Source organism: Aedes albopictus, chromosome 2 (genome assembly GCF_035046485.1).
Source record: "Aedes albopictus strain Foshan chromosome 2, AalbF5, whole genome shotgun sequence".
NCBI classification, from domain to species: domain Eukaryota; kingdom Metazoa; phylum Arthropoda; class Insecta; order Diptera; family Culicidae; genus Aedes; species Aedes albopictus.
This window is the reverse complement of record NC_085137.1, coordinates 342,790,433-342,816,474: the sequence shown is the minus strand read 5'-3', so window position 1 is coordinate 342,816,474 and position 26,042 is coordinate 342,790,433. Positions and strand designations below refer to the sequence as shown.

Genomic DNA, 26,042 nt, shown 5'->3' with positions numbered 1-26,042 from the left:
GAAAATTCACAATAAAAAAATATAGAAAAAGCAATAAATAATTCAAAAAGTGCAATAAACGAAAAAATAAATTATCAATAAATGTCAAAAAACGAGCAATAAACGTAAATGCATTTTGTGCCAAAAAAACACACAGACCATGCGGCGAAGCCGCATAGAGGATTGAGGAACTGAGGCGGCAGAAGGCCGCCGAAGTTTCCGATATCCGATGCACCGCAACTGCATCGTTTCGGTTCTAGGCAAACCACAGATCCAAGAATTTGCCCGGTATTAATGCAAACATAGATTTTTTTAGGTCCGACGAGCGATAGCGAGTTCGGACAGCAAGCAATTGCTCGGTAAATTTCAATCATAGATAGGCAGGCTTTTCAGTCGTTACAGTCATATAAGTGCGATTCAGCATTTCACTGCATCATACTTTCCTGCATTTGTTTTTCATGGGTAATTTAGTCATTTTTTATTGCATTTTTTGAATTTTTTATTGCTTTTTCGATATTTTTTTTATTGTGAATTTTCTAATTTTTTATGGAAAATTCGAAGTTATTTGGTGGAAAAAATGGCTTTTGTTATTGCAACAGTTGATTTTTTTATTGCATTTTTGGCTTTTTTAATTGCTCAAAAATCAATTATTTATGGAAACTTTTGTTTTATTCATGCATTTATTTATTTGTTTATGGAACTTTTGTAATTCATTACTGCTCACACCCCTGTTTCTTCACTGGGATTTTTCGAATTATTTATGGGAAATTTTGTATTTATTATGGAACGTTTAATTGTCTGCCCCCCAGAGACCACCTGGAAACGTCCTGAAACCTCGTGAGACCTTTTGAAGCCCCAGAAACGCTCTGAAACCTCCAAGTAGTACCTCCTTACGCCCTCTGGAATGCTCGTGAGACCTCAAGGTGGTTAAAACCCCTCAAAATGCCACTGAGACACCCTACAACGCAACTGAGACCCCCTGGAGTCTCTGAACCCCATAGAACCCCCTTGATACGCTCCTGGTACCCCCTGAAATCTCGAGCAGGAAAGAATAGCAACAAAATAACATACCGAGGTATTTATCTTAAATAACATTATACCTCGATATGCCCTTCACTAGGTGGACATAAGAGGAAAAATAACATAAATGAACACCATAATTTTGTATAAATAACACCTGAAAAATAACAAGTCTTGTTATTTCAATAATGATTGCATACCAAAAAATTCAAGTGCTCTATTTGTTATCCAGCAGGTATGAAATAACAAGGTATTAACATGTCTTGCTATTGAATTGAACATTTTTCGATAGTTCCATGATGCAATAACAAATCTTGTTATTCAGTTATTTTCCTAGCTAAATCAACAATACCACATCACCTAACTTTGCTCAAATACCTCCATTTGTTATTGTGGTGTTCTCATAACAATGCGTAGAATAATATAGCAATACCAACTTAAGGTATTAGAGCACAGGTTACTCTTTGCACGGTATTTGTAAGGTATGCCCTTCTGCTCGGGATGTGCCCGAGAACTTCCGGAACTCTCCTTAAACCTCTACAAGCAGTGTCGCAAAAGTTCATTAAATTTATTTAAACAGCAACCAACGCATCTTTTCAGTCATGTTTAGAAAATTTTCAGTCAACAGGAGCCCTCTTCAAATTAGCAACGATTCCTTCTCAATTGAATGAAATGTCACTCAAATGACAAGCTGAGCAGGAAGCATGGAAATTTCACCAGACAGAATACAGGTTTACCTCGATTTAGTGGACATTTCAATTGTCGAAATGCCTTCGATGCTTTACACTGGAATTGCTCCGGAAATTCCTCCAGGGGTTTCTTCGAAAATATAGAGATTCGTGACAAGTACTTGATAGAGCGTGGATACTGGTTGTGTTGTATTTGCCAAACGATCTTTCTGCACGAGGAGTGTAGGTTAGTACCGCTATCATATTTTATTAGAATTATGCGGTGTTAAATTAAAGTAAGTGAACCCAGTTTTCCACTTTATTACGACGGTCTTCGAAAAAAAAAACTTCTCATATCAAATTATCATGTTACAGGTTTTTTCTTATATGTGGTCCTCCAGAAGTGACGAAATTTGGTATGAATTGCTTCCAATTTCTTCATGATTTTTCACAAATCATTTCAAAGATTGTTTTAGAAATTCGTTCATGAATTACTTCAGAAGTTCCACTGGAATTTTTTTCAGAAATTTCTCCACACATTCGTTTGGATAATCTGCAGATTCTTTTAGAAAATCTACCAAAAATTTCCTCAGAATTTTTTCTAAAAAACTTTTAAAAAATTGTTTTGGAAATTTATCTGAGTATTCGGTAAAATGCTCCCTCATTGATTCTTTCATAAATCATCCATGAATTCATTCGGATTTTTTCTTCAGGGATTCAGAAATTCTTCCTTTTCTACAAATTTCTTAAAGAATTCTTTCAAAGTATCTTGCATGATTTGCTTCTGAAATTCTTTTTTTTTTTCAAAAAAATATCCATGATTTTGAGCAGAAATTCCTCCAGGGATGCTTTAAAAAATTCGTTCAAAAACTTCTCCAGAGATTCCTTTAATTAAACATTTACCGATACTTCAGGAACTATTTCAGAGCTTTTCCGAAAAAAGCTTCAAATGTTCCTTCAAAAATTTGAACTGGGGTTACTTTGGAAATTCTTCTAAGGATTTCACCAGAAATTCCCTCAGCAAATTTCAATTTCTGCAGAAATTCCACTAGAAGCTTCACATTTGTGTAAGAAAGTTGTGTATGAGTTTCTGAAAAATACCCTCCAGTGATTTTTTTAGAAAATCCTTCAGAAAATTATACTATTTTTGGATTTTTCTAGATTTTTTTTTCCAAAAAATCCTTCTGAACGATCTGCCAAGGATTTATTTCAAAACTTTATTCAGAATTTTCTTTAGAAATTGCTCCAGAGATTTTTTTGAAAATCTGAATTTCTGTCAGGTCAGAATATCTTCCTGCGATTTCTTCTTTCTTCAGAGACAGAAAAGGTTAATTTTGAACCCTTTGACGATTGTGAGAACGTAAAGTGCAAGACTTGTCTTGTTTCGCGTCGCAACTTGTGAATGCCTTCCAGAGACTCTTTTTTTTATAAATGTGAGATTCATACGAGAATTTTCTGCAGGGATTCCTATGGAAACTGTCATTTGGGTTCCTTCACATTTTTTTGTTCGAATGATTTTTTCCGAAAATCTCCCATGGGTGATATTATAAATACGACCAATAATTTCTTCAAAAATGTCCACCAGAGATTTTTTTTACCAATTTCTTCAAGGATTACTTTGATAAAAAAACTTCACCAGATTTTTCGATTTTTTTTTAGGAACCCATCCTAGGATTCATTAAAAAAAAATCACGAGTTCCTGAAAAAAAAACCCTCAAGAAATTCTTTCAAGCTTTCCCTTGGAAACTCCTCGTAGATTTACTTTAAAAAATCATCCCGGAAATCCTAAAGTTATTCAGTCATATTTTTTTCACAAAATCTTCTAGGGATTCCTTTAGACTTTGGAATGTCCGCCAGGAATTTCTCCTAAAACTCCTTAAGAAAGTCTTGCTCGGATAGCATCCAAGTATGTTGCAAATACTTCAAGAATTCCTTTCAAAAAATCTTGCACGGATTGTTCCAGCAAATTGATTAACGAATTTCTTCAAGTTTTTTTAAATAGATATTTCTCCAAAAACTGTTCAAAGAAAACCTTCCATAAACTTTCTCAAAAATACGCCATGGATTTTATTAGAGATTAAAATACACGGATTCAGAACTTCTTCAAAATTTTCTCAAAAGCTATATGAAGATTTTTCCCAATGGATTGTTTTAGAAATTCCACGAGGGATTATAAATGACATTCCCAAGATTCCTTTAGATATTCCTTCAAGACATTTTTCTTCCACAAATTGCTCCAAGGATATCTTAAGAAAGTCTTAAAAAATCCTAAAAAGATTCCTTCAGAATTGATTCTACAAATTCTTTCAGACATTCTTGAAAGAATTTTAATGAAAAGACTGGAAGACATTTTTGCAGAGATTCCTGCAGAAAATCACTCGGTGATTTCATCAGTAATTCCGCAGTGAATTCCTCAATGTATTTTCTCAAAATTACCTCCAGGATTTCTTGTTTTTTATAAGTATCAAGAGAGATTTTGTTAGGTATTCCATCAAAGGTTTCCAGGTGTTTCTTCAGGTATTCCTCGTAGGATTTCTTCAGAAGATCCATCTATGGATTCTTAAGTTATTCTTGTTTTTAATAAAATCTTTCAGGAATTCATTTAGAATTTCCTTAGATTTTTATTTTAAATTGCTTTTGAAATTTCTTCAGCGATACTTTCGGAAATATCTTTAAAGACTTCTTCTTTATTCAGAAATTATAGCAGGAATTTGTTCAAAAGTTGTTCCATGGATTTTTTCAGAAGTTATTCCAGCAGTTCCGTCAGGAATGGCTCAAGCAGTACCTTCAGAGATTCTTTCAGGGATCTCTGAAGGAACCCATGGTAATAAATCAGTGGGAATGTACCAGTGAAGTTATGGATGTGTTATGGGTCTCTAGTTAGCCAAGTGGTTAAGGCTATGGATCGCCAATCTGGAGATGGCGGGTAAAAATAAAAATTCCAGAAGTAGTGCCGAAGAATTGCCCGATGTTTTCTTAAAATAATGAATAATTGAATTTATTTTGAAAAAGTGTACGAATTCTTAAGAAATTTATGATTTTTTTTTTTTTTGAAGAAATTACTGAACCAATTATCAAAAGAAACTCTAAAGCAGTTTTCAAGAGGAATTTCCGAAATGAAAATGTCACAGGAAGAAATCCCAAAATGTTTTCGAAGAAATTAATTTGTCATTACTGCATAGCAACTGATCGTTCAATTCAAAAAATAGCTTACAACTAAGTTAAGTCTTTCCCAAGGAATTTCGGTCACAAATACCGCAGGCACGAGTCAACTGCCCAAAAAAGGTTCAATAAAACCACCCGACACGTTGACTTTAATCCGCACCACCTACCTTTGATCGCATACCCAGCCACTTAGCGATTCGAAGCATGCATAAATTAAAATTCCCACCTTGTTTATTTTGCGACGGGCTCTGGGTTGCATTTACCCGGCCATTAACCCTCCAACCTACACCATGCGAATAATGTCTCGATTAAACTGCCAGCGTCTCAAGACTCAACCGTCAACCGTACCCCTCCTAGTAGGAGCCACACGTGTGTGATTTCGCGCTTTTCTGTCAATCCATCGAAGGGGCGGGCGACCGGGCGCAAAAACGATCACTGCCATCAATGATGATGCTGATAGGCAGGCGGGCGACGACAGCGATCCCACACGTTTATGCGTGCCTCTTTTTCTCTGTTTGCTCCTTTCCCTTTTTGACCAAACATGGCTTACAACTCAGAGGATGAGATAAAAAAACAAGGAATTTCGGTAGGTTCGCATCGCTTAATTATCACCCCCGAATGGAGAGTCCCGGAGAGGAGAGAGCCCCTATTCATGGGAGATTTCTCTTGGGCAAACAACACACGCAACTTGGGACGGACCTCGCGCTACTCACTTCTGTTGGTTGTTTTTCTTCTGTACGGGTTTTGGCAGTTACGTGATACAATGTTCGATGGAAGGCCGGAACGTGACAACAGGAAAACTATTTATTTTATCTTTTCTTTTTTGGAGAAGGTTGGCTACCATCCGAAATGTTTCGTTCTTGTACTTGTAAATTACGTATTTGCTTATTCTATTAAAATGGGTCACCCTACAGAACACACATTTCTTGTAGGATAATTTGTCATGAATACATCAAGTCTTATACCCACACTTTCCTCAGTTTATTTTGTTTTCGATTGACCAACGGCAGTAGCAACGGTTTAAATATTCAAACTATGAGTGTTTTGTTTCTCATGTCTCTTCCTTCTACACGGAGATCGTTGTCGATCTGACCGCTTCCAGTTTCTTCTGGTTTACACCGATGGATAACGAGATGCATGTCCAAAAGGTTGTTCCTCTTGACGCGGCCTTTGTGAACGTGTGTTTTTTTTTGTTTGGTATAACAAGATTTGAACACGAGAATCAAGTAACAGACAATGTATTCGGTTAGATTTTTGGGGGGCGTTTAGTGAGGGTCATCAAATTGGTCATAATTATGATGGACACAGTCGTAAGACAATTGAACGAGTTCTACTTGCCATGTCATGCTGCAGAGCACAATTGAATCAGTGAATAAGTATGCGTTTTTCATTTGCACATAGGGTATTCGTTCCCTTATTTAGCCTGTGACTCCCATTTTTAACCTACGAAAAACAAAGGATTGATGCGCTATTTGTTTTGTTTCTTATTTTTGTATGTGGCCTTAGTTTTTCTCATCATAAGAAAATAAAATACGAAGTCTTATGAAAAGCTGGAGATGCCTGCGGAGGAATTCTTGCTGAACTGATAACAAGAGTTTCATCAGAAATTCTTCGAGAAATTATTAGATGAGTTTCATCAGGAATTCTTAAAGAATTATTTTCGGTTTTTTTAGTTTTTCCCAAGAATTTATCTATAAATTTCGCGGGAAACTCTTCCAGGTGTATTCACCCAGCTGTTCCTTCAAAAATTTTATTTCCTGCAGATATTCCTAAACAGATTGGAAAGAAGTTCCCCAGCAATTCTTTCACAGGTTTCATCAAAGATTCCGGCAGTATTTTTTTCAGCAATTCTTCATAGATTCTTGCAGGAAGTTCTCCAAAGGTTCATCCCGAAATTTCTCTATCAATTTCTTCAGATTTTTTTTTGCGGGAATACTTTCTGAAATCTTTGTTGGAATTCTTCGAAAGGTTCCTTCAAGAATTTCCCTGTATAAAGTTCTCCAGGGTTCTTTTTGGAACCTTCTCCGCGGATTCTCTCAGGCATTTCTTCAAAAATTCATCTAGAAAATTCTCAAGAGATTTTCATAGAACTTCCTTCAGTGGCTATCCCAGAAAATCCTCAGATATACCTCCACAGGTTGCATCAAAAATTTCTCTTGGGATTTATTAAAACCTTTCGTCAGGGATCCCTACGAACACAATGGTTGAACAACGGCTGAATAAACTACGCATCAGCTTATTCAAAAAAAAAAATTCCGCAGACCCTGCAGGAATCACCTGAAAATATATTTTAAGAATATTACTTTAGGATTTATTTCTTGGCCTTCGTCTCGGAATATCCCAAGAAATTTTACTTGGAATTACTGCAAAAGATCTTCCAGTTTTTCAGACAGTGTATGATTCATTTTTTTTTATTTCTTCTGGAGATTCCTTCAAGACTTTTTTAAGATTTGTTTAAAATTTCTGTTGCCGAATTTTTCACCGGTAATTTATCTAGGGTTTTCTTCAAAAAATGCTCCAGAAGTTTTTGTCCTCTAGTACCTTTCGAAAAATTTGCAAGAAATTCTTTTAAGATTCCTCCAGAAGTATCGTAGAAGTACAGAGTATACATAACTAGTTGATCAACTTACGGTAAAATTTTTAGATTTTTAATGAACTTTAAAAAAAATACAGTTATTTGACCATTTTTTGAAAAGTGAAAATTTTGCCTGTCCCGATCATTTTGTCTATCCCCTGTATGTCCATGCTCGGTTTGTTTTAAAACATCCTCCAGGTATCCCTTCAGAAATTTAAATAGAGATTTTTGCAAGACATCCTCCAGTACTTTTATCTGCAATGTCTTCAAGGATGCCTGCGAACAAATTTTCAAGAAAGGAAGACATTGCTTAATAGTATAATTCAGAAATTACTCAAGAGGGTTCTTCGTTTTTCCCTTCAGGGATTTGCTCGGAAACTTCTCTAGGCAGTTTTCCTTTAATTCCACCAAAAGTGTTTCATAAAAAAAATTTCATGAATTTCTCCAGAGCCATCCCAAGGAAATCCTCCAGGCATTTATCAGGAATTCATCCAGGATCTTCTTCAATGATTACTTTCGAAATTGTTTCAAAAAATTTTGTTCAAGAACCTCTTCAAGAAATTCAAAAATTTCGTCCAGAAAGAAGCTCCTGTATAAGTTATAAGGAATTAATTATAAAGACATGTTTGAACTCTATGAAGAATCCCAGTAAAAAAATCTTAAATATATCCTTGGATGAGATTCTGGATGAATTATCGATTAAATACATGGAGAAATGCATGGAGAGCAGCTCTTGAATGAATCTCTGTATGAATTTATGTGTGAATCTTCGAAAAAACAGCTGCTAGGAAACAAAAAAAATATGACGATCAGGAGCAATTGTTGGTGATGATCTTTGAAGAAATTTATTAAGGAAACCCTGAAAAAAATATTGAAGGAACCGATGGTGGACCTCCCGAAAGAATCCTTGGATTACTTTATGAAAGGATTTTTGTAGACCTCATGATAGCACCGCCAAGAATTTTATTGAACTGGCGGCGGCGGTTTGGAAAACACTTCGGTAGTCCTAGTCGTGATCATGTCGTCATTGCTGGGGATGTATTTGAAGTTGTTGAAGAATTTTTGTATCTCGGAACAATGACGCTTCCCGTAAGTCCCCTTCCTTCAAGAATTTTTCGTTTTTTTTTTCAAAAGGTTTTCAAAGGTTAACAATTGCTACAGAGAATAATCCAAAATCTATTCATTAGAATTTCTCAAGGGTTTTTTAAAGAAATTTTACTATGAACACCTGCAGAGGCTTCTCTATTTCTTCCAAGTGTTATTTGAAAGATTCATGGCAGAAATGGCATTAGCGTAAAAATTGATCAAGAGGTAGCTTCAGATTTTTTTTCGGTATTTTTTTCAGGAATTCATAAAAAAAAAATCTAAAAATTTCTTCTCGGAGTTTCCATGGGTATCTCCAGGAGTTTTTAAGGGATTTATTGAAACAATTCTTAGCTTGTTTATCATTTGTTCTGACAGTTTGAGCTCCATTAATTCTATCAGAAACAATAAATTCAATTGTAAATCACATCATATTATTTTAATGTTGAAGGAATTATTATTCAAATTGCAATCTAGGGGTTTTATCATTAAATTTGTGTGGATTCCTTCTCATTGTCAAATTTATGGTAATGAACAAGCTGATTCTTTGGCCAAGTTAGGTGCCAATCGTGGTATTATATTCAATCGTGAAATTTTTCCTTCAGAATACTTTGTTCAATTGAAAAGGAATTCACTCGAAACTTGGCAAATTGATTGGAATTCAAGTGAGAAAGGCCGATAGTGTCATTCTATATATCCGATGGTAAATAATAACCCATGGTTTAAAAATTTGAATGTAGGGAGAAATTTTATTTGTACATTTTCAAGACTTATTTCAAATCATTATATTTGTAATAGTCATTTATATCGTATTAATATTGAAGAATCAAATTTATGTGATTGTGGTGAATCGTACCAAGACATTGATCATATAGTTTTTCATTGCAAGCGCTACAATTTACCTAGACATAAATTTATGGATAGTATTTTAAATTTAAACTTTTCTTTACCTGATTCTACACGGAATATTCTTGGCAACAAATGTTTGCCTATAATGAAGCTTCTTTATTCATATTTACAAGATATTTCTTATAATATTTGATACTGTTTTGTTTTTTTTTGTACTTATATATTTTCAGCATTTCAAATTTGGTTCCCATACAGAGTACCTCGGATCATGGACTCTCCCTAACAAGTTTTCATCAAGATCACGGCTCGGCTATGGATTATTTCCGGAGGAGCCTTTATTTAGTTTTTAAAAATGTTTATAATGTATTTTGAAAAGATTAAGAGGTTTTATGCCTTTTTGAGAACGATTTCAACATGTAAATTTGGAAATCACTCAAAGGGGCTTTTCCCCTCTTACAAAATTAAAAGTTAAAAATAAATAAATAAATAAATAAATTGAAACAATTCTCAAAAGATTAGAAATTCCTTAGAAATTCCTCTATATATTCTATAAAGGATTCTTCAGTAATTTTTGTGCAATGTCTGTTAGAACTTCGAAAAAAATCTCAGCAGGAATATCTGAACAAATCCTATAGGAATTTCTGCAAGAATCACTGAAGGAATTTCTCAAAGAATTTTTGGATAAATCCCTGTGGTATTTTTAAAGAAGCTTTACGTAAAAAATTTGAAGAGCTTCTGAAGAAATCCCTTGCTGAAATTTCTACAGGATTCCCTATTTTTTTAGGAAATCTCTGGGAATAAAAATGTCTACTCACAGGAATTTCAGAAGAAATCCCAGCAGGAAATTCTGAGAGAACTTCTGATGGATTATTTTGAGGAATGTATTAACCCTCGAGCGCTCGCGCTGATGTATTTGTACAACACGTTGAAAAAATCTCGCTGTTTGTACTAAGCATTAGTGTGGTGCTGACGGTGGTGGCCAACCGCGCGAGTTACGGAAGGTTAAGAACTTCTGGCAGAAATACCTGGAGAAACATCTCGGGAAACCCTCGGTGAAATTCCTAGAAAAAAAACTGAAGGAATAATAAGAAAATTTCTGGGGAAATCTTTTGATAAAATGCTTGCAGGATTTTCTGAGAGCATTGTTAGATAAATCTGTGGACAAATCTGAGAAAAAAATCCTGGAGAAAAGCATACCGTCGTGCGGGGCTACTTTTGAAATGCGGGGCTACTTTGGACACTTTTGAATATGGATTTTTTGAATTCAAAATATGTTTCAAATCTGTTTGATGTCTTTGGGACAATTATGAAGCAATAGTTTCTCCTTCATCTGGTTGAAATTATTTTTCAAACCGACCGTTTCTTGCTTGCCAGGACGCGAAAATACATCGAATAAACCAATAAAATATACACAACGTATCAGAACATTTGGTCTGTAAGCACTGTTTCTACAGTTCATAAATTTCAAAGGGTTGATCAATTCATTCAAAATGTATCAAGGTAGCATATATAAACGATAATATTTGTATCGTTATACATTAAAAATGACTTTTTCACCTAAATAAAGGATTGATGGTCCTTTTTTCAGGCTATCTATATAGCAATATCACGCTGCTCATAATATCAAAGGTATCACAAAACCATCTTAAAACGCATATATTTATTGAAATCATGTCTGATATAGTAAACTACAGTATTGGTACAAAGTTGTTTTCTAAATAACCCTGAAATTTGAAATGCAGTTTTGTTATAGATATAAATGTCCAAAGTAGCCCCCATCCGGGTCTATATGAGATGTGATTGATTGGTGTATGAACAACTTTTTTGTTTATTGATGTATTTAGTTCAAATTTTGCATACATCCTAGATACATACTCACAATTATTATGCATAAAAATTGTGGAAATCCATTCACTACTCAGGGAGTTATAATGTCATAAAATTGAAAAACCACCAAAAAGTGTAAAAAGAAGCCCCGCACGACGGTACATGAACTTTTGAAAAGATCCATAGCAAAAAAATCTTTTCGTAGGAACTTCTTTGAAATATTTTTGATTGAATTTAAAAAAGTATCCGTGGGAAAATTTTTGGAGTTATCCTTAGATGAAATGCCGGATGAGTTTTTGGAGTACACGGTGAAATATCTGGAAGAAATCCTGAAGAAAACTATGTATGATCTCCTGCAGAAATTTTTCAGAGGAATTCCAGTTTTAATCCCAGAAAGTAGTTAAATGCAAGGATCTCTGAAGAAATCCCCGTCAGATTTTCTAGATGAATCCCTGAAGAAATTACACATTCATGTAGAAATTTTCAATGGAATCCGTAAAGCAATTTCTGAACAAATTTCTGGTTTAGTGAAGTAGTACCTGAACAAATTTCTGAAGGGATATCTAGAAAATTTTCTTAAGAAACCACTGGAAGACTTTTTAAAAGAATCTTTGGAAGATTTTTAAAAGAAATTCCTGTAGAAAGTTAAAAAAAAAAAAAAGACGCGGACACCGTCTTCAGCCAGAGGCTGCACAGTAGGCCGTCCCTTATTTTGCAAAAATTGGAAATGTTATAAGTTCGTTAGTGGAAAATGATCGTTTTAGCTAAGAAATGATCGTGTCAAAATTTGAAGTCCGTATCTCAAGGCTAAGTGGTCCCTCAAGGGGCCTAAAGTAGTCAAAAATTGTATGGGACCAAAAAAACATGAAATTTTTTTCGAAAAAAGAATACGCTATTCTACTAAAACCGGTGATTTTAGGACCCTAAAGGGCCAAAAATGTGCTAAGATTTGCGATATCTCTACTCGTTTCCAAGATATTGACCAAAAACAACTGAAAAATCAGCATTTTTGACAATTTTTTTAGATTTCGAAGGAAACTTACCCTATTTTGTTCAATAACTCAAAAACGAGTGAAGATATCGCAAATCTAAGCACATTTTTGGCCCTTAAGGGTCTTAAAATCACCGGTTTTAGTAGACTAGCGTATTTTTTCGTCGAAAAAAATTTCATGTTTTTTTGGTCCCATACAATTTTTGACAACTTTAGGCCCCTTGAGGGACCACTTAGCCTTGAGATACGGACTTCAAATTTTGACACGATCATTTTTTAGCTAAAACGATCATTTTCCACTAACGAACTTATATCATTTCTAAATTTTGCAAAATAAGGGACGGCCTACTGCACAGACTGAATGAAACTTAACACTAGACAAGGGACACACGGAGCATGCACCAGTGGATACGGAGAAGAAACTATTCTCACGAAAAGTTGCATCGCCCGGAGCGGGAATCGAACCCTCACCCCATAGCATGGTGCGATTAGAAGCTTGGTGACCCTAACCGCACGGCTACGAGGCTCCAAGTTCCACATGAATCCATGGAGAAATTTCCAATGATCTTATTTTATTGAATCTCTAGAAGATTTTTTAAAGTAATTTCCGATGAAGTTTCAGAAGCAACCCTTTCTGGAAAAAAATATCAGGAAATATTTGATGGAAGTCCTACAGTATGCGGCAGGAAAAAATGCGAAAGTGTTTTTCAACTTCAAACCTCATTTTCGTCCATTTGACATTAACCAATCTATGTTTCAACGTTCCATGATCTATAATAGGCTAGTTTTCTGAAAAGTTAATTAAAAAATTTCCCATTTTGGTCACTAAACTTTACAGGGCGGCGCCTGAAGATGAAGACAACCAGAATTTTCAAACCGCAGAAAATCGCACAGGTCGCTAAATTTCGCATCTGATAAAACAAAATTTTTGATTCTCTCTACAATATCATCAAATATATGTACTTATTTCATCTTCTATGTAAAACTACATGGCTCTGGATCAGTGTGGTCTGGTTGTTCATCGAAATTGAGCTAATTTTGTTACTGTTATAGTCATTTTGTTTAATGACCATTGGGCGCGCAGTTTATTGATATCCGCTAATCAGGCCTACATTATCACATGTTAAACATCAAATGTGTTCATTTTTATTTTTCAGTGCTAGAACATAGACATTGACTGATACACTGTCATGAAAAAATAGTCATATATATCCCATATTTAGCGTGTAATAGTGCCTTGAACTTTTCGCATTTTTTCCTGCCGCACCCTGTACAGAAATATCTCAAAGAATCCCTGGAAGATTTTCAGAAAAAAAAATCGCTTGAGGAGTTTCTGAAACAAAATTTGATAGATTTTAAGATCGAATTCCTGGAATAATTTCCTGGATTACTTTGGAAGAAAAGCAGAGCAGATTGACTGGTATTTCTTGGGGAAAAAAATGAAGGAATCTTATAAGAAATTTTCGAAGGAATCTTCAGGATTTAAAAAAATATGCCTGGAATATTTTTAAAATTATCTTTGTATGAATTTCCAAAGGAATTTGTGAGAGATTTTCAAAAAAATGGGAGGAATTTCTGGTAGAGTCTTTCAATTTTCTTAAAGAATCGCTGAATAAAAGAAATCAAAAATAATTTCCGGAAAGAATTGTTGTACGAATTCCCGGTAAAACGTCGGAGGAATTTTGGTGAAAACCCATGGAAGCATTTGGAAGAGAGTTTTTGGTGAAATTTGCGGAGGATGCTCTAACGTAAATTCCGATGGAAGTTTTGGAGAAAACTCTGAAATGATCCATGAAAGATGTTTTTTAGAAGTTTCAAAAGAAATCTGTGGAAGGCTTTCCCAAAGGAGTATCCGGAGAATTTACGGAAGAAATTCAAGGAAGATTTTATAAACAATGTTCCATAATTAATTCCGGGGTAATCTGCAGAAGAATTGAAAAATATCTGAAAATTTCTCAAAGAAAACTTCAAAGGAATTCATGGTAGAACGGATTTCTGAAAGAATCTCCCTAAGTATTAAATGTATTTGTAGGGATTTCTGAAGGAATCCCTGGAAGGAGTCCTGATATCACAGAATTTGGAAAATTGGAAAACTCACACAGGAAACTTATTTTTCTACATTTATGAAATGTAGAAATGAAATGAAATGAAGACCTTCTTTTTCTACTTTTATGATTCTACAAAATTCGCAGTCGTTTTTTTTTATTTTTAAGAAGTGAAATTTCCATTACGTATCGAGGCTCAAAAATTGTAAAATTCAAACTCTATATTTGTTAAAGCGCACAAATATGGAATATTATATCCGTGATTTAATTATATTTCCTTATATGATTCTTACAAACTAATTTAAGAAATGCCACATTCTTATACTTATCAAAACGCTAATGATTTTGTAAAAATAAAATCCATGAATTATCACTAATGATAATATAGGAGGCTCTTCTACTCTTCCAAAATCATAAAGTTGCTATTTTTCCACATTAAGGAATAGAAGCGTGAACAAATGTTAAAATAGGCATTCCTCCAAGAGTATCTTATGAGATTTCCCCAGGTATTCCGTCACAGATTCCATCAGAAGTTGCTTCTGGGATACTTTATGAAATCTCAGGTTTTTTTTTTCTAAACAATCACTTGAAACTTCTCCAAAACTTCTTTTAGGTCTCATTAATTAGTTCCTTCTGGGATTCCTCTAGGATTCCTCGTCCAACTCCTCCTTCTGGGGTTCTTTCTTTGAGGCCATCAAAAGTGTTCCTCTTGATTTCATCAGGAGACATTATTCAAAGAGTTCCTTCTGGCATTTTCTCCATGATTTTTTTGTAATATTCCTGCACTAATTCCTCCTGGAACTTTGCATTCGAATGCATCCAAGAGATTTAGCTAGATTCTGTCCTTCTTTGCCTTTGTAATTTCTCGAGTATTTTTTAATGTGTTCCCTCCTAGGGTTCCCACGATTAGTTTGCAAGCTCACTCTGGCAGCCCTCCTAGAACTCCTTAGAGAAATCTTCCAGGAGTCATTTCTAGGAATTCTCCAGAAGCTCCTTCTGAAAATTCTGTGCTAGTTCCTTGTGGGGATTCTTCAGAAGTTTCCTGTGGAAAACTTTCTTCTTCTAGGAAGTGCTTTCGAGAAATCATCCAAGAATTCCCTGTGGGAAACCTTCAGAATTGATGACAATCCTTCAGAAGTTTCTTGTGAACATCCTGAAGAAATTTCTAGGTCGAACGCCTGGGTCCCAGATAAAACTCCTGTTCCCTAAGTACCTAACAGACCAAACTCATGAATTTCCCAAAGGAATTTCTGAAGTATTCCCTGGATAAGTTCTCACAAGAAATCTATTAAGCAATTTGGAGGAATCCTCAGAAGGCATGCAGGTGGAAGATTGCTTTTTTGGAGTACTTAATACGTCTTTTATGTCATCATTGATAATTACTTCCTTTCCGTACTTGGATACATTGCCAATTTCCCTAGAATACTAGTTTAATAGTTCACCATAGATCTTGTAAACTATTAAACTAGTATTCTAGGGAAATTTTTTGATGAAATTTTGAATATTGACAAAAACAGAATATTATGTGGTTTAAATCGGACAGTAACAGAAGCGGATAGTAAAAAAACAAAACATGCCTCCCAGACAACCAGTAATCGTATAAGACATTGCATAAGATGATAAAGTGGAGGCCATATGCGTGCATGCCTCCAATTAGGTGCATGTAAAATGTACGCATATCGCCTCCACTTTAACATCTTATACGATCACTGAGGTGTACTCATCTTTGCAAACTCCAACCACGATTTAAGCAAGTGTTCATGCCTATGCTGGGCGTATTAGCAATTTGTTATATTCTTTCTCGTATAGTTTTGTAACCACCTTCTCCACACATAAACTACACACAAATCGTCAATTGTACCTTCCCGCAAATCATTTCCACAAAATCCTTTCAACTACCCTAAAACATATCACCCAATGTCGGGTAGCCAATTGTTTTCTAGCTCGATTAAACATCCGTCTTGTGGGTCCTCGACAAATGACAAAAACTCACACGTACGCACGCGCCCATTTCGCATCAACAACGTGTCAGCAACCGGGCGTCGACGTCGAATTCAATTGAAACGTGACACAGATTCACCCACTACCATCTGTCGTCCACGCAGAGAGGTATCCCGACGACGGCGTGTTGGCCGACCGGCCAATCCTTGTACGTTCTCCTACGCATTTACCCTTAAGGACTCACGGTGTGGTGTCCACGCCGCCTGTCCCCCTCAAGGAGTTAAAGTCGCCCACTTTGCTACATTATTGTATCCAAACGAACGAACGGGCACGGGCGCACACGTTCGGTCCGTTCAACGCACTTGGGTGAAATCCTATTCTTTTGTAGTGGCCTGTCCCGCATTAGGAATTGTGGGCCAAAAACGATTATCCTTCAGCCGCCGGTCGACGACGTTGGGTGACGCGAGGTGGTAGCTCGGTGGGGGTGGTTCCGCAGATAATGGAGCGATCTCTTCGTCCTGCGTCCTGGGCTGGCGGAGACTGGAATCGGATGGGAGAGGCAAGTGATTTGTCATCGGGCCCCCTACATTTGATACAGAGAATACAATGCGTGCAGCTAACAGCCAGCCAGCCGGCAGCAACTACGGAGGAAGATGGTTGTTTTTGTGTGGATTTCTCTTGTTACATAACCTCAAATGGATTCCGGCCAAATGGCGAGATAAAAGCTGATGGCAAATCGTCCATCGTCGAGGAGAACGGTTTCGTTGGGGAGGGGTGATGGAATGCGTAGTGTCGTGCGTGGCGGTAAGGACAAAATGTACTGAATAAAGTTAAGGACTCCAAGTGCGTGCTGTGTAGCAATCGACGACGGGGAGCTGCGACGAGATTCTTATTGGATTCAATCAGAGCACTTATCGATTGCTTTTCTCTTCGGTCGTCGGAACCTAGCAGCACAGAGGACAGCAATGACGATGAGGCCAAATTTGCCTAGGTCGGCAGTATTGTTTTACGAGGCAATAACGTTTAGCAAGTGTAGCCTTCGCACAGACTGGAGGCGGTAATGCGGATGCCGGATATGCTGGTGGCTGTTTGAGCTTTGATAGCTTCCCTAACAGTGCCATTCTGGGACCTGGTTATGGAAGGCTGATTTCAAGAGTAATAACATTTGCTGAAGGTCGACCTGCATGATCCTATTATTCTGATTGAGGAAAACTTGTTTTGGGAAAATTGTTTATAAAGTCTTTGGTACCAAGTTCGATGGTGTTTCGTATGAAGGCCACCAGTCGTGCAGAAGCTTTATGAAGTGAATTTTTGTTTTGAAAGCATTTTATCTTGATACTTAAACGAGCTTTTTAACCCGGGGCTAGTTTATCTCGGGACCCACGCTTCAATTCCCTACTGAAGTAAGAACTCAAATTTTGCGAGTTTGTCGGGACGGGAGTGAGATTAGATCCCAGATTTTTTTCCGAAGACCGTAAAGCGATACGACGTTTGTGGAAAAAGTTATTTGGCAAAAACTATTTGCCACCACAACGAGTGGCTTATTACTCAGTGATCAACCATATTATGCAGAAATGTTGATTGTAGCATATCAGATTACATCGTAAAATTCAGAATTTTCTTCGGTCACAAATGAACGCTAGAAACACTAAAAATTTCTCACATTTTCAGTGACTTTTCCACTATCATAAAAACTCATGTTCCACGTAAATTGAACAACCGAAACTATATGCACTAACGTAACCACTTCAAAAAATATGAACTAATCATTTTTTTACCATACCGTACCAAAATTGTTGACCCATGTCATCGACACCTCAAAGTAATGCTCAAAGGTCTATCTCACACGACACGACTGATCAACATGTACACCGAGTAATCCGATCCCTGCTATGTCCAAGCGCATCGAACCTACGACATACAGTGTCGGACAAAACAATAAGAGAATCAGCCATTTTTCATACAAAATGGCCAAGTTTGACGATGTGATGCTCGGTTTCTAGTGAACCGATTTGACTTCGGTCCTTAGATAGATGTCCACTTGCAACACTCTCTGGATGTGCGGATGGAGCAATAATAGCATAATGATAGAAATGTTTTTTTGCCGAAAGTTCAGTACCGTAAACCGGGGTCAAATTGATCTTCGGGTCGAAATTGATCAAGCGTTTTTCCGCTAGATAAAGCATACTTTGTATTATTTCCATACATGTATCGTGTTTTTGGGATCTGATACTATACGATATAACTAAAGCAACTATTTAAAGAAACACATCTGATCAATTTCGACCCGGCGATCAATTTGACCCCGGTTTACGTTACCAAATTTTGTTTTGTTAGACCAGCTTCTCGGAACAGAAACGCATGACACTCGATACCCTTGGTGGCATTATTATTTGTTTTTAATAAAACATTCCAGATGTACAGATTTATTAAGTACATAAGAATGCTGACTACTTATTAATTTAAAATACTTATGGGAATCGAATGCTTGGTTAAGATGTCTGCCAACTCCAACAGTACCTGAAAAAGAGAAAATAAATTATATTAGATTTCAAGAGTATAGAAATAAAATAGTTACAGATAACTAACATGAGTGAAAAGTGCAGATTGCTTATGTCAATTTCTTGATTTTGCATTGGCTCATCAAGCCATGTGGAAATTACACTGTTGAAAACGTTTTGACACCCATCCCAAGTAACGTTTCAAGTTTTGTGCGGCTCTATAAGAGATCCTCCTAATGACTAATTTTATAAAACTTGCAATTAAACTGATTTATACATGCAAACCTCTTGATAACCTCTTTAAGAGCATCTTCCGGCTAAGTGGAACACTCTCGGAGAGGTTTTGCAAACCATAATAAAAGTAACAATAAAACTATTTTAAAACTTAGTTGAAAAATTTTCCATTCTCGAAAAGAGGTGATGATGATTGTTGTTGTTGTTTTTTTTTTGACAGGACAAGATGCAGTGAAGCTTCTTTAATGGCACGTAAACTTCAGGAGGATACATCATTCGTAAGTAGGAAGCGGGAGCGGACCTGGTGTGATGGTTAGAACACTTGACTATCACGCCGAGGACCTGGGATCGAATCCCACTCCCGACAAACTCGCAAAATGTGAGTTCTTCCTTCGGAAGGGAAGTAAAGCGTGGGTCCCGAGATGAACTAGCCTAGGGCTAAAAATCTCGTTAATACAGATAAAAAAAAAGTAGGAAGCGATCATTCTGAAATAATATTTTTGTAGTTATTGTGGAGATGGGCTTATGCGCATTCAATTCTACCGTGAATATTGGGGCTGCAGAAACCTAAAATTATTGCGCTTCGAAAATTATCATCTTGGAATTAAATAAACCAATTTATTAATTTAGTAAAACTGCCTTGAATCACAAGAAAAGAGTTAATTTATGTGACCAATGACCATATTATGGAATTGGCGGCAAACTATCAATCCATTGCTTGTTTGAGCAAAATTAACTGTTTTCCATTCACGTCAGTTAATTCTTCAATATGGCGACGACCAAAATGAACGAAAGCAAATTTACTTTTATGATGACCGCAATAAACCTAGCAGTGTCGTAGTTTCTGCTTTCCCACCAACAAATGTCGTGACTAATCGAAGGGATCGTCATCTGTTGAGAGTTTGACCAGCTTTATTGTGGTATTATTGAATGCCAGAAGGTTTACATATCGGAGGGTTTTGTTTAATCTTAAAATCTGGCTTAATGGATATCTTTTAGTATACTATAAAACATTTCATCAATGGTTTTCACAAAGGTAGCCATAAAACTGCGAGTTTTGATTAGGGTGAAAGCTCCCTTAGTGGAGGTTGTACCAATAGTGGTGATAGTGGCAATTTAGCACTATTTCGACCAAAAAGCTTGCAAAGGACTTTTTTAATAGATGCGCATACCTAATAAATAATATTAATTCAGTTTTGTATTCAGGATTTGCCGAAAACCTATTTTAAACAATTTTCCTTAATTGTTTTGCTCCTTTGCACCTATAGTGGGGGTAGTGTTCCTATAGTGGTGGGTCCCATAAGAATTCAATAGGATGCGCCACTATAGGAACCAATGTTAAGTTTTACCTCTATAATAGGAACCGTGTATCCATAGTTGGTGCAAGTGATGTCTTCAGGAATCTCTTCCAAAATACTTGATATAGGAACTTTACCACGGGTTTCTTAAGAACTCTACTAAGAATTTCCTCATCCTAATCATTTAAAGATTCCTTCAGTTTTTTTTAGAACATTTTAATTTGGGAATCTTTTAAGAGTATTTAATCACATCTCTAATAGTACTTGCAAGAATAGTTTGCATTATTTATTCACAAATTCTTCCATATTTTTCTAAAAGATTTCATCCAGAGATTCCTGCGGGTAATTCTTCTAGGAATTCTTCAGAAGTATCTCTACGAATTCTTTCAAAGGATTTTACGATTCTAAAATGTATTTTTCTAAGTTTTTGGTCAGGAATTTCTCCAAAAATTTACACGAGAATTTTTGCAACAATTCGTCAAGCCACTCCTTCTAGGACATTTTCAAAAATTATTCCAAGAATTCCATCTATATATCTTCCTAAAATTCCTTCAAAAATGTTTCAACGATGTCTTAAGATTTTTTTTTCCTGAATTATATAAAGAATTTCTCTAAAATCCCTTCCAAAATTCTTCCAAGGATTCCTTCAAAGTTCTCTTCCAGAGTTTAATTCAGAAATTTCCAGGAACCACTCGAAGATTTTTTTCATTGATGAAATCAGAGGTTTCTGTTGAAATTTGTTCAAGGATGTTAAGAAGGAAATTTCTCCGAGATTTCTTTTAGATTATTTTTCCATCGTGTCAATTGGGACTTCCTCAACACTTCTTCCAAAAATTTCTTTACAATTATTTCCAAGAATTTCTTTGGTTATTCTTCAAAAAACTACTCATTCAATTTTTTCGAACATTTTTTTAGTAATCCTCACGAACATTCGTAGAAGAATATCAGCAACCATTTTCCCAAGCATTTTCTTCAGATATTTATTTATTGGTTTCTTCAGGAATTTTACCACACATTTATATAGTTAATTTACGAAGGATTGTTTTGTAAATTCTACCAAAAATTATTTCAGGAATTCTAGTATACCGTTAAAAATTGATCTAAAGATTTTTTCCCCTGATTTTTCCCAATATTTCAGAACTCTTTTGAATTTATGATTAGATATTCCTGCAAGGATTTCATAAAGTATTTCTCTAATTATCACTGCAACTTTTTCCAATAATTCTTTCAAACTTCACGCATTTCTCTTCATGATAATTTAGGTATAATTTCAAGCAGGTATGTGCACAGAATAAGTGGCACGGGACGGGTTTTTCCTAATTTTCGAAAAAACGGATGGGCACCTTGTGTATGGAACACCGGCAATGGGAAAGGGGGGGGGGAGGCCGAGGGCTGTCGAAACCTAAAAAATGAAAATGCTTTTCACGTAGATATAATATTTTTGTCAGATTTCTAAATATTTCAACTGTAGAAATCCAAAATTTCAGATCGATTCATTGAAATTTGAATTTTTGACAGCCTCCTGAACGGACTGTGGTTTATGGCCTTCATACAAAATCTATAATGTTTATTCACAGCTATGCCAGTGTCCCGTGCTTTAATAAACGCATGAACTATAATAGTTGCTTTGAAGGCTTTGTTCGTAGATATGTGAAGATCATCTGTATGGCATTTAAGTTGTGAAAAAGCTGCCTAAAAATAAGTTACCCTTCGATATTCTTGAAAATTACCCATTTTTGAGTCAAAATTGATTTAAAACTATAGTAGGATGTGCGCGCCTGCGATGTGATTATGCGATTTTGTAAGCCTAAGACCAGTGCTTTCGATTGGTGTATGATTTATTTTGCGAAAACTTGCGATAGATTTCATGATTTTCATATGTTCTTTGAGGGTTTTTTTTAAGAGGTTTTGGCTGGCTTTTGTTTAGCAACGCACCACTGTGGGGGGGGGGGGGGGGGGTGTAACGACCAAAACCACCGACCCCCTTCGGATACGGGCTTTATCAAGGTACTCGAAAAAAGATTTCTTCATATCGAGGATTTCTGTAGAAATATGTTTAAAGATTCTTCAAGGAGATTCTTCTCAGAATCTTTTCAAGCCGTCAAGTATTTCAAAAACTCCCACACACATTTCTTTGGCATTTTCCACAAGGATTCTTTTGGATTTTTATTTTTCAAAACTCCTCAAAGAAACTCCTCCCGAGCAGAGGAAAATATCAAAATAATAACAACGGAATCACAAAACCTGTTTTTATATCTCGGTTTGTTATTATTAACTTAATAAGTTATCACCGTTCCATAACATGTTCTGTTGGGCAATCTTATTTTGTTATGATCGTGCTCTTGGTATATTTTCTTTAAATTACATTTCAATAACATGTTTTGTTGTAGCACAAGTTCAGTTATTATTGATTCATTCAGACTGTACAAACATTTGATCATTAATATTACAACATAACCAGCTTTGCAATCAAAACTACACCATCTGAGATTTTCGTAAGAGAAAATATTATTTTGTCATTAGTTCCTCTTCTTTCTGACATTACGTTTTAACTGTGAAGCCATATTGTTTACCGCATCAGCCCATCGTATCGAACAACCCTACGGTGAGCCATTGTGAGCCACTACCTAGGCCCAACGGCTTGACTGACATAAGTAAAGATGATTTGCAAAATTGAAAGCACTGGAAATTGAGACTTTGTTTTGGATAGATATTCGATCTACAGTGAAATACTAGTGATTTAAGGTGTGGTAAATTAAATGTAATATTATTGAAGTAGAGAGGTTAATTGAAATCTTGTTTGTAGAATTAGGAAACATATCTTGTCTCTGTTTGCGAATTGGTTAAAGTGAACTCAGTCGGAGACTAAAATGTGAGTACACACATTGAAATAGTAACCTGAACTTGATTGTAATAAAAACATTATTTATAGCTTTGAGCTGAACAGACTCCAAATTGCGAGTTTCTGCTACGAGAACTCCGAAAGAATCTCTTCGCAACAGATTCTCAAAGATTTTATCACGAGAAAGATGGACCTCCAGTCTAACGTGCGACAGACTCGGTCACGGACCAGGGCGATCCAGCAGGAGAATGCTGACCCCACTCCACCGGGTGACGAAGATGGGATGTCGCAGCAGTCGTCGGAGGATTTATTCGTTCCTTCGATGATAGATAGTGACGGAGGTGAGTTACGGGGCTGTGTCGGTTGTGATCGGCCGAATAACTCGGAAAAGTATATGGTACAGTGTCAGAAGTGTTCTCTGTGGTACCACTTTTCGTGTGCTAACGTTAGCACGACAACGGTACGTACGACGAAGTTTGTATGTACCAAATGCGTTCCTGGTGGTGATTCCCTTGTACCGGAGCAGACACCGAGTATTATGAGTGGGATTTCGAGCTCGTCTAGTGCTCGCCGGACAAGAATTGATCGGGAATTGAAGCGCTTGGAAGAGGAGAAAAGGCTCATGGAAGATTTGAGTCGGCAGAGAATCGAAATGGAGCGAGCTCTGCAGGAACGGGAACTTCGAGAAAAGCTGGATCGCGAGAAACAATTCATCGCTCGCAAGCATGAGCTGTTGAGCCAACAGGATGGAGAAGAAGGGAGTGTGCGGAGCGTGCAGAGTAGCCAGAGAAGTGTGCAACGCACGGTAGACTGGATCAGGCAGACTGAAGCAGTCAAAAGCTACGGTCAGGTTGGCGTAGAAAATACAATTACGTCGATCGCTACGATTTCGGACCTACCAGACGACGCACCGGCAGCCAATCCGCAGGTTGTACAACACTCTTCAACACCACTGAAGGCTACAACATCCAAAGTTTCTCAGGTCATCGGGGAAAACCGACCGTGTGCCGGATCAGAGGTGAAGTCGATCCCTCGCACATTGGGGAGCATCACGATTGGAGACGAATCAGAGGATTCTCTCGAAGGTGCAGTCGGGGCGGATGCGGATAATCGAGATGAGCAGTCGTCCGATTTGCCGTTAGTTGACCTGCAACCCTATACCGATCTATTAAAGGTCGAAGAAGTAGCACCAGCTGGCGCAATCCCGAAAATAAATCGTTTCGGGGCCCACTGCTACAAACGCTGGAGTGCCGAAACCGGCGAGCTTCGTAGGCAGAATGCACAACAAATGGAAGCAGAACACCGAGTGATCCAGGAGCTTGTGGCGAAACATCGAGTGGACGTTGACATGAGAAGGAAAAGGGAAGTCGAGCTGGTGCACCAGATCAAAAGCCTTCAGTTGCAACATTCCAACGAGCTGAAGCTAGTGCGGCAATCAGAGGATAATTTGCGTTGTCAACTCAGACAGTGGGATCGTGAACGAACGGATATGAAGTCCCAAATTGAAGACCAGGAGAAACGGCTGATCGAAGAGCGGAAGCAGGCGCGCATTTCGGAGGAAGATTTGCGCGGCCAGCTCATCGAACGAACCAAGGAATGTGAAGCGCTTCGACTTCAAATGGCGGAACTGGAGAGCGAATTGCAGTGTCTGCGTGAGACAGAACTGTCTCAAATCGAAGCGGGACGTCAGCGAGAGTACGAAGCCATTCGTCTGCGGAATGTAGCAGAGAAGGAATATTGGGATCTACATGATGAGGTACAAGAGATTATAAATCGAGAGAAAGATCGTGCGACAAACGATCATTGTTCTTCTCCGTTGCCTCCTCCTCCGGTGTCGTGGGCTGAGCCCTTGGATACGTCTCACAGAGGTGATTTCAATCATTGCGATGTAGATGGTTCCTCCTTTCCTCCTCCTCCACCACCTATAGCGGTCGACGTTGAATTATCCAACAGTCAGCGGAATTCAATGGCGCACCATGGATCCTCTGGTTGGGAAACGAACAATCCACCTTCAGTTCCCTTCGCTTCGAATGTCTATACTTCCGCACCAACTATCCATCCGCACACGTATTCTCAGGCATTGCGATCGCCTTTTCCAGGTGATCAGCTTGGACCATCGTCGCAACAACTTGCGGCAAGGCAGGTGGTGACTAAAGAGCTTCCCATTTTCTCTGGTGATCCGATCGATTGGCCGCTGTTCATTAGCAGCTACCGGCATTCCACGGACACTTGCGGGTATACCAATTCCGAGAATCTTCTCCGCCTACAACGAAGTCTAAAGGGAAGTGCGAAGGATTCCGTCAGTAGCTTCCTACTCCACCCTTCTACCGTGCCCCAGGTTGTGTCCACCCTTCAGCAATTGTATGGGCGCCCGGAACAGATCGTCAACAACATGGTCGCCAAGGTTCGCGCAACACCTCCACCGAAACCAGACCGGTTGGAGACTCTTGTTAGCTTCGGTCTAGTGGTCCAGAACCTCTGCGGGCACTTGAAGGCGGTTGGTTTAGAAAGACATTTGGCAAACCCGATCCTTCTTCAAGAGCTGGTTGACAAGCTACCGGCGACGGTGAAGTTCAGCTGGGCTCTCTATCAGGAGCAAGTTCCGGTGGTAGATTTGAATGTCTTCAGCGAATACATGGCGAAAATTTCCTCGGCGGCGAGCGGTGTTACTACGCTTGTCAGCATCCCGCAGAAAGCAGTGAAGGACGAACGAAGTCGGCAGAAGGAGCGCTCCTTCGTGAACGCACACGTCTCAGCGAACCAGCCGAAAGGCAGCCGACGAGAAGGAGCAGAGAAAGCTGCAACGAGCAGTGGAAAGCAGATTGAGAGGGAGATCAACAAGAGCAGTGGTAAATTGTGCCCAGTCTGCAACGCTGAGAACCACCAAATCGAGAACTGCTCGTCCTTCAAGCGACTGGATTTGGATGGCAGATGGAAGGCAGTGAAAGTGCATAAACTTTGTGCTCGTTGCCTAACATCTCATGCTCGTTGGCCATGCAGAGGTGAACTCTGTGGAATCAACGA

At 37.6% G+C, this 26,042-nt stretch overlaps 1 long non-coding RNA gene across 6 annotated transcripts in view; it reads right to left on the bottom strand.

Moving 5' to 3' along the window:
- Positions 1 to 26,042, bottom strand: part of LOC134288283 (uncharacterized) — a 585,889-nt gene that overhangs the window by 447,930 nt on the left and 111,917 nt on the right. Inside the window, exon 3 of one of the 6 annotated variants that reach the window (XR_009997882.1) lies at positions 18,550 to 18,663. The exons of the other annotated variants lie outside the window; for them this stretch is intronic. This is a non-coding gene — a long non-coding RNA (uncharacterized LOC134288283). Of the gene's footprint in view, positions 1 to 18,549; positions 18,664 to 26,042 lie in introns of those variants that run through there. 6 annotated transcript variants of the gene reach the window in all.